Raw genomic sequence first — 15,660 nt, 5'->3', positions numbered from 1 at the left:
GTGTGTATTGGCCTCGATACACGAGTTCTTGGTTTGTGGGTGCAGAGAAGAGGAGCTGAAGCCTTCGGGTGCTGCTCAGTGAGGGGTGCACCATGCAAATGGGGTTTCCATTAGGTGACTGGTAGGGATACGCTCATCTGGCGTTATGAAGCTTTCTGGAGCTGTATAAGCAAAAAGGACATTTTATGCCAGCACAATAACAGGCTTATTAGTGGTTAATAATATTTGAACACTTGACCCTTGCTTAGATGTCTTTTTTTTTCCTTAACCGTTGCACAGGAGTACAGAAAGTGAGGCAGATTTTTTTTTCTCACCTTATCGATGTAGAAATTTCAATCCCACCAATACTGGGACACCCTGTTTTCTCCTAAAGGAGCACATGACTAGGTGACCTTTGAAGGCCTCTTCCAACCCGAACTATTTTATGTTTCTATGCCACTTATCTTCGTTAAAGTGTATTTAACATAGCAATAATGAATGAAGTGCAAGTATCAAAACTGTGTTTATATCACAGACCATTTTCAAAGTTATTGTGGATCAGAGGATGTCAAGCTTTAATAACAGAAAACTGAAATAAGGCTTGTCGGTGAGACTACACCATCATGCACCATTCCCTGCCTGGTCCAGGCTCGGTAATGACAGTTTCTCTTCCCCAGTGACAAGTCTTTTGCCTCCAACTCAAGGACCTGGAGTGAAATCTTAATTCACTGCAAAGCTGCCATCGACAGGTACGGATTTTGCTTCAGCTCCATTAGATGGAGCATGGTGGAAGCTTTAAAGGTGTTCAGGCCAAAGTCCTCTTCACTGAGTGTGTTGTGCCTGTTTGTCACCAATAACGTCTCATCTTTTAATAGAGTTAATGCTTCGTGGGCAGGCTCTGCCCTTGCTTAATGCCATGGCATTGTTCCCATTGGCTTCAAAAGGAGGAGGCACTTAGTCTGGGACTCAAAAAGACTCTTAGGATCCTAAGTCCCATTCATTTCGTGATTTCAGTGGGACTTAAGAGTCCTAAATCCCTTTGTGAATCCAAGCTGTAATGCTCTATCTAGGCACAAGCATTAAAAAGAGTTCTCTTTTTATCCTCTTAGCCTGGTAAGCCTGGTAAGGGGAGCTCCTTGTTATCTTCCCTGTGCCCTGAAATAGGCTGAAAATGTGTGTAGCTGTTTAAATATGGAAGTTATCTTCTTGAGTCTGGATTATCTTTTCTTTTCCAGAACTACAAAACCAAACAGGTCTGGATGACCAAGCTCCTTTCTGGGTTGAAATTCTGTAGGACGGGCATTGGAGTGGAGAACAGGTGATCTATACATCATCTGCTTTAACCAACCCCTGTCCGTCCTTCTCCCTTCCACCCAGCTTGGTCCCTTGGGTTACACATGGGAATCACCTGGGTGCCAAACCCTTTCCATCCTGGTGACCACACTTTGGAAGAGCCCTGTGCTGTAGTATCCACCAGAACTCGACCCACAGACCCTGTGCGGAAGCCAGGTACTCATCGGTGGGACGATAAAAATCAAACCCTCAGTAAGAAACCCACATTATAGCCTCTTGCTGTTATTCTTTCAAGGCTAAATGAGGTTTTTTTGTATCTACTTGCTCATTTCCAAATCTATTGATGATTGTCCCAATGCTCAGCTGATGCAGATTAGCTTAGCAACACTGAAATCAGGTCAGTGGCTGCGTTGATTTATCTCAGCTGAGGAGCTGAGATGGGCTCTCTGGTTTTTCTCCTCTTAAGCGCTTTTCCCTGTGTAGCCATTTCTGTCCGTTGAAGAGCAATGTGAGTCTAGAAATGATTTTGATAGGCTGAGAAAAAGAAAGAGATGCGTTCTGTCAAAAATAAATGATATGTAGGCTTACAGAGGATCTAATGATTAGATGTTGGCATATATTCTTGATAGATTAAGAATCCTTATCCCATTAATGGGTCAACTCTTAGCCTCTGCAATAAATAGCTTTGATTGACAGAAAACTAAAATGATGAGATGTATTCTCTTGGCTATGATGATCCTAAGAAACTAGGGATGTCTACTTCTGAAAAACCCTTTTGCCAAGGTAAATAAAACACAAAATTGATCTACATTTAGCACAGCGTGTCTGCAGCAGCTAACACTTCAACTTAACTGATTTTATGGATTTGAACACAAAATATAAGGCCTCACCATTTTCTGTTGTTGCAGAGAGGAACCGGGTGGGAATAGTTGTGAAGTGGATGGGAATAGGGAACATAGCTTGGTCTTGCATTTAAGGGCCAGGGGTGATGCTGCTGGGCTTAATTCCTAGCAACCCGTCCTGCCAAGCCGGGGAGCACCAAGACGTTTGGTTTCTTTCTCCTCCTGTCATGGGTCACTGGTTTTAATTATTTGTGCCACGGGTTTCTCTGCAAGCAGTGCCCTTCCTGCATTTACGTAATTCTGCTAAAAATGAGTGCTTTCCTCTTCCCCACTGTACACCCAAGCCACAGTAGCAGAGAGCAGCATTCTGGGAGGATGCTCCAAGTCCCTGAGCGCAGCATTCAGCACATCAGCCCTACTGCCTCTTTCATGGTCTTTGTCTTCAGATGTATTGAATATATATTGTTCAGGGCAGAAGGGGTTTTATTACCCGTGTGTGTATTACTTGGTGGGTGGGAGCTTAGGACTCCACTGAAATTTTTGGGTACTATGGTAGTAGTAAAATAAGGAATGATGTCTTGCACGCTGCTTTCCTCCCACTTTATCGCCGTTGCCATCCTAACTGTTTTCTGCATATAAAGCCACCAGATTGGGTTTGAAATGGGCTCATGATGACTGACTGTCTGTGCAACGATTGACAGGTAATACATAGCTTTTGCAACTGACGGGCATTTTGCATTTTTATTTCATTGCCAGTTGCAGGTACCTTGATTTGGGAACAATCTCAATCTGTAAACTTGTTCACTGTATTCAAAATTCAGTGGAGTATCAAAAAAAAATCCTGAAAGAAGAGCAACCTGGCAAGCCCTTGAGAAGTTGAAGGTGTTATTCCACCATCAGGAATCATTGTTGAAGCTTCTGCAAACTTAGTCGCATCCTGGCTTGAATGGATATACTGGAACAAACCCTTAAAAAAACCCGCCTGTTTGAAAATCTATAATTAGATTTGCTGCGGAATGGTTGTAGAATATACTAGACTGAGTGGCTTTTAATTTTTTTTTTTTTTTTTTTAAAGCACATTCGTCTGGTTCTCAGAATTGCTTTCTGTAGAAGTGCCAGTTGCTGCAACCTATGGGGCTCCGGTGAATCTTAGGAATGTATCATTTTAAAAGTGATTAGAGATTATTTAAAGAGAGCTTTATCATATGGTGGAATAGCTAAAATATACGTTTGCTTTATCATCAGTTGGCAATAAAAAGGATGTATGTGTTCTCGGTGGCCAAAGGGGCTGTTGCGGATTGTGGAGGCAGCATTCTGTCCTGTTGACTCCTTGACAGCTTCTTCAGCTCTTCATGACTTGAGTGGTGAGGAAGGAGCATGGGTGGGTATCACCCAGGACATTGGGAACATGTCACTCAGAATGATCACAGTCTGCTGCTGAGAGAGAGCCAAAAATGTTATCTTTGATCTTCTGTAGTTTCCTTTGGTAGCACCTTTCCGATAACGGGATACTTGAATCTGTCTATCTGATCCCAGGGTCTAAAAGATGAAGCTTTTCTTTCCCAAATTAACATTAAAAAAAAAAAAAAAAAAAAAAGCGCCTTATGCACGTCTGTGTTTGACTTTCACTGGCAACTTCTCCCACTCTTCGTCACTAAAACATGTGCTTGCCGATGGTGGAGAGCAGGGTTGTAAACACATGATGTTCTCCAAACATCAAGCAAATCTGGCGTCTCCCCCACTCCTTATTTTAAATCACAACTGATTTTTATTTAACCTCATGGAAATAGTTTGAAAATCCCTGTTGTGTGCCTGTAAAGGACAAGCATAACTTTAAGATCCTGTAAGTTTACTTAAATCAAGATCTTTATGGCTCATATTCGGAATAGTGCTTTAGCACATACCTTCCTTAACTTTTAAATTTTTAAAGTAGATATTCCTATTCTACCTGCTCCTGGAAATAACAAGGTCTTTGTCTTTACTGATCAATATAATTTCAGTAATAACCTGAATTTTTAAAATGGTTCCACTTCATACTTTCAGTCCTCTTCTTTCCCTCCCACCCTGCTTTTGTTGGATTATAAATGTATGAGAAAATGTATGGCTATTCAGGTCAAATTATCCTTCAGCAAGGGCTTTTATGTTTTGAATCTTACTCTGATATCCATATGTTGGAATTTTGGAAGCTCAACTTTTCTGCTCTGGCACGTCATTTCATTTTTTTGACTGCAGGGAGCAACTGTAGCCTTTGAGGGACAGGAGCAGGGATACCCAAGTCTATTCAGAATCCTGTAGGAAGAAAAAAGCCCTTGGTGGAAAGTTGTGTTGATCTCAGTTCTTACTGTGTCTTCTGGTTTTTTTTGGTTTTGTTTTTTTTTTTTAAGATTTGAATAAGAAAACCAACCTTAGATGGTTGGAAGATGTTACTGTGCAGTTTATTTCTGCAGACCTACTAGTATATCCTTGCCTGAGGCAACACAGCGTGCTGTCAGATTGTCAGGGTAGAGTTGTACCAAACAAAACTAAAAAAAAAAGGAAGAAAAAACCCCCTCATATTATTGTGGTCTTAAATGCGGCAAGATGGCAAAAAAACCCAGTGTAAACCTTTAGGCAGTCTATGCCTTTATTGCAGCCCTTGAAAATAATTCCGAAAAAAAGTGAAGCGGCATAATTTGGGGTGAATACTGGGGAAGTGCTCTGTTTCTCTTAGTGCGCTCTCTGCAGCCTTCAAAGACTGGTGGAAAGAGGATTTGTGTAGAGTCAAAGGGCCACTCTATCCTAAAAATGACCTAATTGCCTAATTTTTTTTCTTTTCTAGCCAGCTGTTGTTATATATAGCAGCTTCATATGGACTGGAAGGGTTGAAAGGATATCTGTTTTTTCCTATTTCCTCTCTGCATTTCAAATATTTGCTGTTTGTGGCTGTTTTTCACCTCTCCCTTTTCCCCCTGGCAAGCAAACAAAAACCCCAAAGCAAGCCGTTTTGTCAGGGGTATGAAAATCTTGGGGTCAAGTCTAAAACGTCTCCTGATTTAATTTTGTAGGATGGTACTTATCAAGAAAAGATGCCTCATTTTAAGTGAGTATTATGTACCCTAGTACTAAGCACACTGCATATCAGTGCTCTGTACATACATATATATATATGCAGATAGATAGATATTTGCATGCGTATATGTGTATATATATCCACTAGGAAATTTAAGTAAACTATTTACAAGGTCCTTAGCTTGCAGTGATCTCATGTCGCTGATGTTCCTTGCACCCTCCTTGGCAGGTTTACAAGAGCCAGAAGCGAGCAGACACCTCTGCGGCAGCATTCAAGCTTTGTAAAGTGATCTGCCAGCATCGCTGGTGGCTGTGTTTTGCAAACTGACTTCGGGGCACAGCGTGTGCCCTTGCTGGTGCTCAGGATGGTGCATGAGCGGGCACCCAGCGCCTGGGTTTGGAGGCACCAGGCTTCCCCTCCCCTGAAACCTTTCCCTCCTAGCAAGGTGAACCTTCTTGGTGGCTGAGGGGAAATGCTTTCTGAAATGCTTTATGAAAGCCAGGTGCTCAGAAAGGTGACAAAAGGCTGGAATCAGTGGGCTTGGGGCATCTCAACCCTGTCCTTGAGCACTTTGATATTGCTATGCAGTGTCACCTCCTGAGCCCGCTCACACCCATCTAAGGAGGGACAAGGGATGGTCAGAGAGCAGCTTTGCAGTATTTTCTGTTTCCTCAGTATTAGGCCTCCTATTTTATTCCCTGCAAGTCTTCAGTTTTTGGGGGTTGTCCTGTGCAGGGACAGGAGTCGGACTCCATGATCCTTGTGGGTCCTTTCAAAATCGGGACATTCTATGGTTCTAATTGCCAAAGAGACAATTATTGGCATCATTTTGACTCCTTCGTGGTGTTTGTCATACATGTATCGCTGTACTCCAGAAGCAGTGAGGAATTTATTTCCTCCTTACTATTGCAAAATACCTGTCTGTCTGTCTATTTACTTGGGTGGCAATGTCTGCATTGAGCAGAAGGGAATGGCATGGAATGGAAGGGAAAGAGAAAAGGCATCTGGCAGCATGAGAAATAGCCAGCATCCTTCTTACTGGAGCATCTGATTGGGGAAAGCCAGCAATGTGTTTTAATTCCCTTTCTCAGAAGGCCCAAGAGAAACTGGGCCTGCATCGAAGTGTTGCTGAGGTCCCAGTGCCTCCCAGAGCTCATCTGCCAGCATCTCGCTCTGCCTGCTTCCCAGCCCCTTATTCTGCTGAATCTGCTTTTTCCTTGCACAGCCAAGTTCATTTTCCTGCAGCAGAATCCCTCGTGAGGCTGCTGCAGCCTTCGAGAGATGCTGCTTGCAAGAGTCAGAAATAGCATCCCACTTTCTAGAGGGAGTCCAGCGGAGAGTGACAAAGATGCCGAGGGGTCTGGAGCATCTTTTTGATGAGGAAAGACTGAGAGAGCTGGGGCTGTTCAGCCCAGAGAAGCCGAGAGGGGACCTTGTTTATGCTGATAAACATCTCTAGGGTGGGTGTCAAAAGGATGGACCAGACTCTTTTTAGTGGTGCCCAACAACAGAATGAGGGGCAATGGGCACAGATCGAAACACTGGAGGTTTTATCTAAACATGAGAAGAAACTTCTTTCCTTTGAGGTGCCAGAGCCCTTGAACAAGCTTCCCAGAGGTGTTGTGGAGTCTCCTTCTCTGGAGACATTCAGAACCCGCCTGGACACGATCCTGTGCCATCTGCTCTGGTGACCCTGCTTTAGCTGGTGGGTTGGACTAGATGGTCTCCAGAGGTCTTTTCCAACACCAGCCAGTCTGGGATTCTGCAGGGACTCCCTGGCTGGGGTAAACAGAGCAGCCCTGCACCTTGGCTCCACCAAACTTCATCTCTAGGCACTTTATTCTTATTTACCTGCATGAAAAATTTAACTGCCAGGTGGGATTCTTGGTTTATCCAAAGACTTTAAGCTGTCTCTGGCTGACTTCCAGCCTGGCTGAGCTCGCTGTGGTGGCTCTGGGTGGGAAGGCACATTCTGTTCCAGGTGCAGCCTGGCTCCACGCAGCTTGACGGGGATGTATCGCTGCTCCCAAGTGTGCGGAGGAGTTATGGAGGTCTGAGTTCCTTGCAGAGAGGGCATCCCTGCCATCCTCCCTGTTCCAGTAAGTTCTTCCTCCCTGGGGAACGAAACGGCTAAAACGAATAAAAAGTTTGAGTGGACTTTAGAAGCAAGGCTGGTTGGATTCTGTTGCTTTCTCTCTTTTCTGCCTTACTGGTATTTATGGAGACAGATTTTTTTTTTATCATGAGAAAGGGGAGGAACTCTCCAAAAACGCTCAGTCCTTCCTCATAAATGTGTGTTCCCTGTGCTGTCTCATATCCAGGCTTAGGCAAAATGTAGCTATCAAAGCTTCCCCCTTGGCCTTGTCGTGCAGTGTAGCATATTTTTGCCCTTAAGCAAAGAAAACAGATGCTAAGCTGAAGCTTAACCATCCTCATGTTGGAAGTGCCAGAGCAGGGCTGGCAATCCCTGCCGCCGCGGGTATGCATCTGCTATGGGTGCCTCGCTTCCCGTTAATCTGTGCCATGTGCCAGCTGCTGCTTTGCAAGGCAGTGCAAGGTCCTGGGAAGTGGTGGTGTTGAGGGAATGGTCAATGCGTTCTTAGTCCTTCCTCCATGGTCTGGCAGCAAGAAGCAAGGAATAAGCCAGGAGCTAAAACTAAGCCAGGAGCTAAAACTAAACCAGGAGCAATTTGTGGGCCAAGAGCAAGCAAACAAGCACCTCAGCCTGAGAAATACTGACCCGGAGCAAACCCTTTAAAAGTAAAGTGTCCTTTCTTCTTCAGTGTAGGAGGCAAAAAGATCTTGGTATCCGTGGAGGGCTGATGGCCCCCGCTGGAAGGTGACCTGTTGCATGGCCTGAAGTTGCACCAGGGGAGGTTGAGGTTGTATCTTGGAAACAAGTTCTTCCCGGAAGGGGTTGTCGGACATTGGAATAGGCTGCCCAGGGTAGTGGTGGAGTCATCTAGTCCAACCCCTCTGCAATGAGCAGGGACAATAATAATAATAAAAAAAGAAGTAGCCACTGAGTTTCATTCATTCATTCCTGATGATGAGAGACATACCATCTCCTTTCTGTGCTGTATCCCTTGCCGTATCCCTGTTGATATAGTCAGCAACGTGCAGGACAATTAAGAGTATTTACTCTCTGAAGTGCTGTGACTGAGAGACTTGACTCATAAGCATCCTTGAGGATAAGCTTAATAAGTCCTCTGTTATTTGGAGAAAAAACAGGAGCTGCAAAAATGGTCCAAGAGATATTATCAGTGAAACACTGTTTTTTATTTGCCTTTTTTTTTTTTGCTATTCATCTGGATGGAATAGTATTTCATGAGCTGTATTAACTAAATCTCGGCTGTGAATTGGCTCTGCTATGGAAACTGCTATGAAACATAGAGATGAGCCAAAGCGGGATCTTACTGCATCATGTCCTGAGTTGTCATTGATCTGAAGTGCTTGTAGGTGGCCAGTGCTTGGGCGATGGGTGGCCCTGGGCTCATTGGGATGAGTCAAGCTGAAGGATGTAGATTTTTGGGAATTTGGGCACCACAGATGTGCTGGCCAGGACCACGAATTATGCATTAGCTTGCATTTGCACAGCACCCTGCTGAAGGTGATAAATGCCATCTGAATGTTTACCTGAACTCCAGTGTGTATTAAGTCCAATAGAAATTTGGTTTTGACTTCTATTTTCAAGGTGTTGCAGTTGGACAAACAGTTTTGGTGGTGGTTTTCTGGTTTTGTTCATTTAAATATTTAAGGGAAATACGGGGAAAAGATTTTTTTAGGAAAGAAATCTGGCAATATTTGACCGGCTGCTTTAACATCCAGTTCTGTGGCACGACGGCAACACCAAATCCTGCAGGTTTTCCTGTCCTTCTGCGGCTACAGTAAAACAAGTGGATGATGAAACCGAGTAGGTTAATCGGTGTTAGACGTAGCTCTTTCCTGATCCTTAAAAATGTTGTTTGTCGTAGGAATTACCTCTGATTTCCCACTTTCTGGAGCGGGGTACAGGCAGACCAGCAATTACTACACATGCTGTGGCTGGAACAGTGGGCGGAAACTCTCTGGTGTTCCACAGAAACCCGGAGAAGCTGAGCCATCAGTCCCAGACTGGAAATGAGAGAATCTGGGGCCAGAATTCAGGGGAACAGTGCCCCAAGTCAGGCTTTAAACCCCAGCATCCCAAATCTCGGATAAGCTAAACCCCCAGCAGCTCCCGAAGATGTGGAAATCTGGTTTGGGAGCCTCAGCACGCCAGAAGATGAGGCTGTGTTATCCAGGTGACTGGAGGCAGTTGGCTTTAGGACTGTTTTTTGGGAATTTCATCTGTGTTTCTGGGCAGGGGTTTATCTTCTAGCAGCTCAGACCTAATCCATGCAGCCGTGAGGATGCCAGGCTGATCAAGGTCTGACATGCAAGTATCTATAGGGTCCTAGGGAATGATAAATGTACATAAGGCCGGTTGTTTGGTTATTTTTCCATTCCCAGTGAGCCTTGCTGGGTAAGACAGTCCCTTGCCTTATAATTTCTTTATGCTCTTCATCCTGCTGCTGTGCTGTGCCCAATCTCAGCCTTTAACATTTTTCACCTTGTTGAATTCGCTGTGTGTATTAGTACAGTGAATGAGTCATCTGGCGTATTTAAGTGCAAACCTTAGGAGGAGATAGCTCTAAAATTGCCTTTTCTACTGGAAGCTGATAAGCTTATTACATATGCAGAAAAGGATGCGTATATCAGGCAAAGCCAATGTGTGACTTGGTAGCAAAGACCAGGCTGAAATTCAAAATATATGGAACGATGAATTTAAACACCTTACTAAATCACAGCTGTGCCATTTTATTAGACATTGTTTCATAAACTATGAAAGCTTTAGCTATCATATAAATCTGTCTCTTAATAGGCAGCAGTTACATTTCTTTATAATTTATTTCTTTGATACTGCTGAGCAAAAATGCACCTTCCTGATGACTCCATTTATATACTACATTTTGTTTATCGCTGCAAGCCCGAATTTCTTGCCACGCTCTCTCTGCTAGTGCAGTGTGGATAATAGAAATACAATTTAGAGGAAGATGGGAGATACAAAGGAGTCCTCATGTCACCAGCATTGAGCAAGGGGTTGAGATGAGCTGCTGCAGGCGGATTCTCACGTTGCTCAGCCGGGACCACCCGCTGGTCAGGGTTTGCTTAGTGCCGAGGGCAGCGGGAGCTTTCGCAGCGATGCAAAATGAACGTGATAAATATGCATCAGTCATCGGGGATTGCCACTATCCCAGTTTAGACCAGTCTCTGATCTTTTTTTCTTTCACCATACCATGATGCGTCCTTGAGTCACTTGTTCTAGATGCGGGAATAGATGTGGTGAATGTTCTACGAGATCCCAGCTGGCAAATACCTCATAAATTACGATTTGAGGATGTTGGACATGGCTGGCGGTGCCTTTCGGAGTGGTTCACACTTGGGCTGTCACGATCCACCCCAGCCTTCTGGCGTTGAGCTGCCGTGGATTTGTCCATCTTCCTTTCATTTCGATCATTAGTGTCTCCCTGCCAATCAAGAGAGTGGCACCCCCCAATCCCAAGTTTGCCAAATGTTTTTTCATTTTTCTGTCTGGGGTTTTTACCAATAAATCTAATACTGGATGAAAACGTGCTGCCTCTCAATGTTCTGCTAAATGGCTAGTGCTGTGTGGGTGTCGTGGTTTTTTGTTTTGGTTTGGGTTTTTTGTTGTTGTTGTTGTTGTTTTTTTCATGCTGTTTAAACAATTATAGTCTGCCTTTGTAATTCGTTTGATGTTTTTTCAACCAATATTCTTGCTCTGGTGAAGTGTTGCGAACACTTCCTCTGTTTATACTTCTCTCTATCAACGAAGAAGCACCAGCAGGACTGAGGATAGACCGAGATTTCTTTCTGTGATGTTCAGCAGCTGATGCTTTTTGGCCAAATGACCTCTGTAATAGTTCATGCAAAAGAAGGGAAATTTAAAGTATTTTTTGTTCTAGTTACTAGAGGTCTGCTTTCCGTTTTTTTTTTCCCCTTATTTTTTTTTATCAGATGAAACCTTTAGTAAAATCCCTTCCTCTCCCCTTGGCTGCTTTCATGGTAAGGAAAGCCTGAGCAGTGCTCATCATTTTAAGAGTTGTTGATTCCTTTTTTCTATCTTAATGATTTAAGATTTAAGCCAACTATGATTAAAACTGTGGTATAGAAGGGAATAGAATGGAATAGTTCTGTTGGAAGGGACCTACAATGAGTATCTTGTCCAACTGCCTGACCAATGCAGGGCTGACCAAAAGTAAAACATGGTATTAAGGGCATTGTCCAAATGCTTCAAACACTGAGGCTTTCATCCGTCATATCCATAATTTTGTCCAGTAGATCCATTGATACCTATTTGTGTAAAACTTTAAAAGTGCACGTTTTCTTAATGTGTTTTTTTTATTTTAGACTTCACAAGTGATTGTTCCTTTATGTAACTTAAGAAAAACCCATTAGCCAAAAAAACATGCCTAGAAGACAGGCTCTAATTGTCGACTCCAAATGAGTGCAGTTTGCCAGGGTTGGAAAGGATCTGTAACGTGGGCTTAGAGTGGGTACAGAAATGTCACCTGTGGGTTGACACATTTGTTATTGTGGACCACCACACTAAAGCTCGGCTTTACCCCAAACCGGTGTCTCCGCAAGTTCCTGCAATAGATTTTTCTCACAGCCATCCTGTTCAGTATGTCTCTGTAATTTAAATAAGTAATTTAGCTCTTTTGCAAACTATATGCTTACCTGAAATACTTGCCTGCATTTTTAATTTGCTTTTGCTTGTGTCAGACTACTGATGGCATTGCAAAATGAAATGAATATTTGATTGCACAGTTTATAACAAGTGCAGGTCTAATTACTTAAGCCAGGCATGTTTATATATCTGATGCCATCAGACTTCTTTTGCAAAAATACCCTAGTCTAGCAGGGCCCTTCACCACATCCTTAATTTTCATCTGCATTTGTTTTACGGATGCAGCCAAGACTCTCGAGTTGTTTGAAGCTGGGAAGGGGGCTGGTTTTTCCTTATGCAGTACTAAGGTGGAGGTTTAAGCCCTGTATTAAGGCTGGCAGGGCAGTGTGTGCCAGCAAATCCTGGTGTTTTAGAGCAGAGGTGGAGTAAAGCACACACTTTGCAATGGATGATAAATGTACCCATAAACTAACTGGAGAAGTGCTACCAGGAGCATCCATCTTGCCCGAGATTCAAGAAGCAGCTGAGAACATGGCATTTTCTGCGATTTGGTCAGGTGTGTCAAATGCAAGCAGCAGCTTTGCAACAGAAGGACTCTTCTGTCACGGCTATTTAAGCAAGTTATTGTAACACTTATTCTTGTCTTTTCTGTGAAAAATTGCAGTGAGTAGCTGAGAGATTATTTGTTTATGCTGGCTAACTGCAAACAAAACTTTATCATTTACCTTTAAAAAAAATTTAGGGTGAAACCAAGCAGGGAAATTCAAAAAGTTAAAAAAAAAAAGATAACATTTAAGCTGTTGAAAAGCTGTGACCGTCTCAAACATGCACAGAAAAGGTGTGTTGGTGAGAGTTGGACTTGATGATCTTAGAAGGTCTCTTCCCGGAGCTGCTGCAAGCCAGGGTCTTTCTGTTTGTAATCTGTTCCACTTGCTGTTGCAAAGAAGAAAGTATTTTTAATGTGAAATCAATCTTAAAACACACCAAAAAAAAGCCCCTCCAGCTGTTTGAAAGCTGTTGGGAAGTATGGCAGATTAGAAGTAGTCCCAGCTGAAATGGATTAGCAGGCAGAGTTCAAGTGAGGAGGTCAAACGCGTAAACTGAATGCAATTTATCTTGTGGCACTGCAGTTTATCACATGCTCACAGAAATAAAGAAATACCACACGCATGCACATATTCACACCTAATAATTTAAGAATAACTGGAAAAGGTCTGAAAAGACATTAAAAGGCATCTGATGACATCATGCTATCTGAGGTAATAAACCAAAGATGGTTGAAGTCTGTTCCAAACCAGCTGTAACCAGAGATGTCTTTATGTGCCTGTCTATATATATATATATTTCACATCTCAGGAAAGAGCTATTGAACAATAGTATTGCATACTAACTGTATGGGGAGATGCAAGATTTTTCTTCTCAGGGATTTCTTCCTGCTACATTTCTTTCTTTTTTTTACATTTATAGAAATACTTTAGCATCTGGCTGTGCTGCTTTTAGAAATGTTTAAAACTTTTAGGATGCTTTACCCTTTAGAAAACCACAAGAAAATTTAGGAAAGTTTTGTTTTCTGCTTTTTTAAAATCTTCATCATTAGATAAAGGGCTTCCCCCTGAATTTGAGTGGTTGTATGGTTGAATTTGTGAGGGTATCTGCATAGAGATGGCAAGATAATTTTGCATTTCAGTCACATAGTATGCCAAGTTTAATGATAAATACATTTTTTGAAAGATGCTTTACGTGATGTAAACTCCAGTGAAGGATGTTAGTGTCACATTAATAATAATTATTGAGAAGTGTCACAAACTCATCTTGAGCAGCCTCTATTAGACACCATCTCAGAATTAAATTTAAAGGAGAAGATAATTTCGAAGTGCAATTAAAAGCTTGTCAGAGTGGAGAAGCAGCCACTTTGAGTCTCACTTTGATTGTAAGCACAGTAACGAAGTGACTCAGCCTGGCAGCTTGAGCAATCCTAGTGCAATATCTCATTTAGTTGCATTTCTAATGCATTAAGTTCTGACGTTGTTCTCGGAGGAAAAATACCCCCAACTTGTTTTCTATGGAAATTTTCTTTTAGAGACTTTTTTTTTTAAACAGATACCTGAAGTCTCAGTGGCCCTTTTTTCAACCATAATCATTTCAAGACGCGATCCCTGCAGAAAACTCTGGAGTTGGCCTGTTTGCGACTTTTCCTTGTCCTCGCCTACCAGTTGCAGGGGGTTCTTAACTGGAGCGAGGAGCTGTGTCCCCCAGGCTGGTTTTCCCATGTGCATTTCCAAGATGTGTTCACCTCATTAAGAAAATTTGGGGGATAGCATTAAGGAGAGACCATCAATGGGCTAAGATAATTATTTTATGCTGGTCTCCACATGTTTTTTTCTTGACGTTTCCCACAAGCAGGCCTTTTAATAGCAGATTTGTGAGTGTTTTGTCTTGATTCCTTGCAAGGCTGGCTTTTTCAAAGGAAGTAGGGGGGGCTAAGGCGAGAAAGCTCATTCTAAGATACAGAGCTGGAGTAAGTGCCTACCAGCTCCTATTTTTGGTGACAAGCATCAGTATAGAGCTGCCTGGTGGCCCGTGGGCATGTCCTGTCACCCAACATGTCGTGAAGCCAGCGATTTAGATTTTAAACAAAACCATTTTGGAAAAGGACAAAAATATATAAACTGAAATGAAAACAAACTACAGGTTGAATGTCTGCACAGGAGAAAGGTTGCATTAACCCTCTTTAATCAGGTTATTTTGAAAAAACCCTCATAACATTGACTTAGCATGGAAAAAATGGAGCCAATATGTCCTAAGTTTGGATGCCGGTGTCTGGTGGGATTTTTGCTTTGTGTGTGTTGTTTGGTAAGGATTGGAGGGGTTCTAGGGTTGTGTAGTGCTATGCATTTTATGGCACATTTAAATGTCTATAACATAAATAGCTTTCCCATCAGAAGGCATAAATGTCAGCCTATTGACACATTATAAAGACACAAATGGAATGTAGCCTGGCAGACTGGTGCTGGTTTTGAGATTTAATAGTACATCTGTATCATTTATCCCAGTGGGAAATAACACAGGATGTTGCCTTGTAATTTTTTACTACTGTATAATAAAATGTAACCATAATAAATAGTGCCTAAGCAAGTAATGCAGCAGATTCTGGATTTCGTCCAGAGTGTCTTTACCACTAATCTTGGGTTAGTTTTGCCTCCTCAACTTCAGGCAACATACAGTTTTGAGTGGATACGAACCGAATGTGGATCTTTAACGTGTGATGTATGTTATCTATAGAGACCCTCCTGTGCCAAATGCCTGCCACCTCTTCGTCAGCTGGCATTAGCACTATCCTGCTTCATTCCTCTTTAAACCATCTTCTGTTGACCTGTCCTTGAAGGGGTCTGTTCTGCATTTCCAGAATGTCTTTGTGGGCTGATTGCTTTTCCACTTGTCCTTACTGTGTTACAGTGTTATGTGCCTTTTGATACAAACTCAATATTTCCTCAAAGCGTTATCAGATTCATGCAACTTGAGAGTAGGGATGTGGTGGGTTTGTGCTGGTTGACTATAACTCGTCACATGTTTGCATGGGGCATCTTGCAGACCTTTTGGTACGCTGGGGAGATGCTGTGTCCTGCCCTTCCCTCTCTGCAGTGTCTGGGCTGCCTCATCGCTGCAGGCTGGGATGGTTTATTAAAGCCGTGAGAGGTCTGAGAAGTACTTGGCACCTATTTAGGCACTTCTATGAGGGCCCAATAATGCAGAAGGGCTCTCTGGGT

Source organism: Caloenas nicobarica, chromosome 4 (genome assembly GCF_036013445.1).
Source record: "Caloenas nicobarica isolate bCalNic1 chromosome 4, bCalNic1.hap1, whole genome shotgun sequence".
Classification (NCBI taxonomy): domain Eukaryota; kingdom Metazoa; phylum Chordata; class Aves; order Columbiformes; family Columbidae; genus Caloenas; species Caloenas nicobarica.
This window is presented reverse-complemented; position numbering follows the sequence as displayed.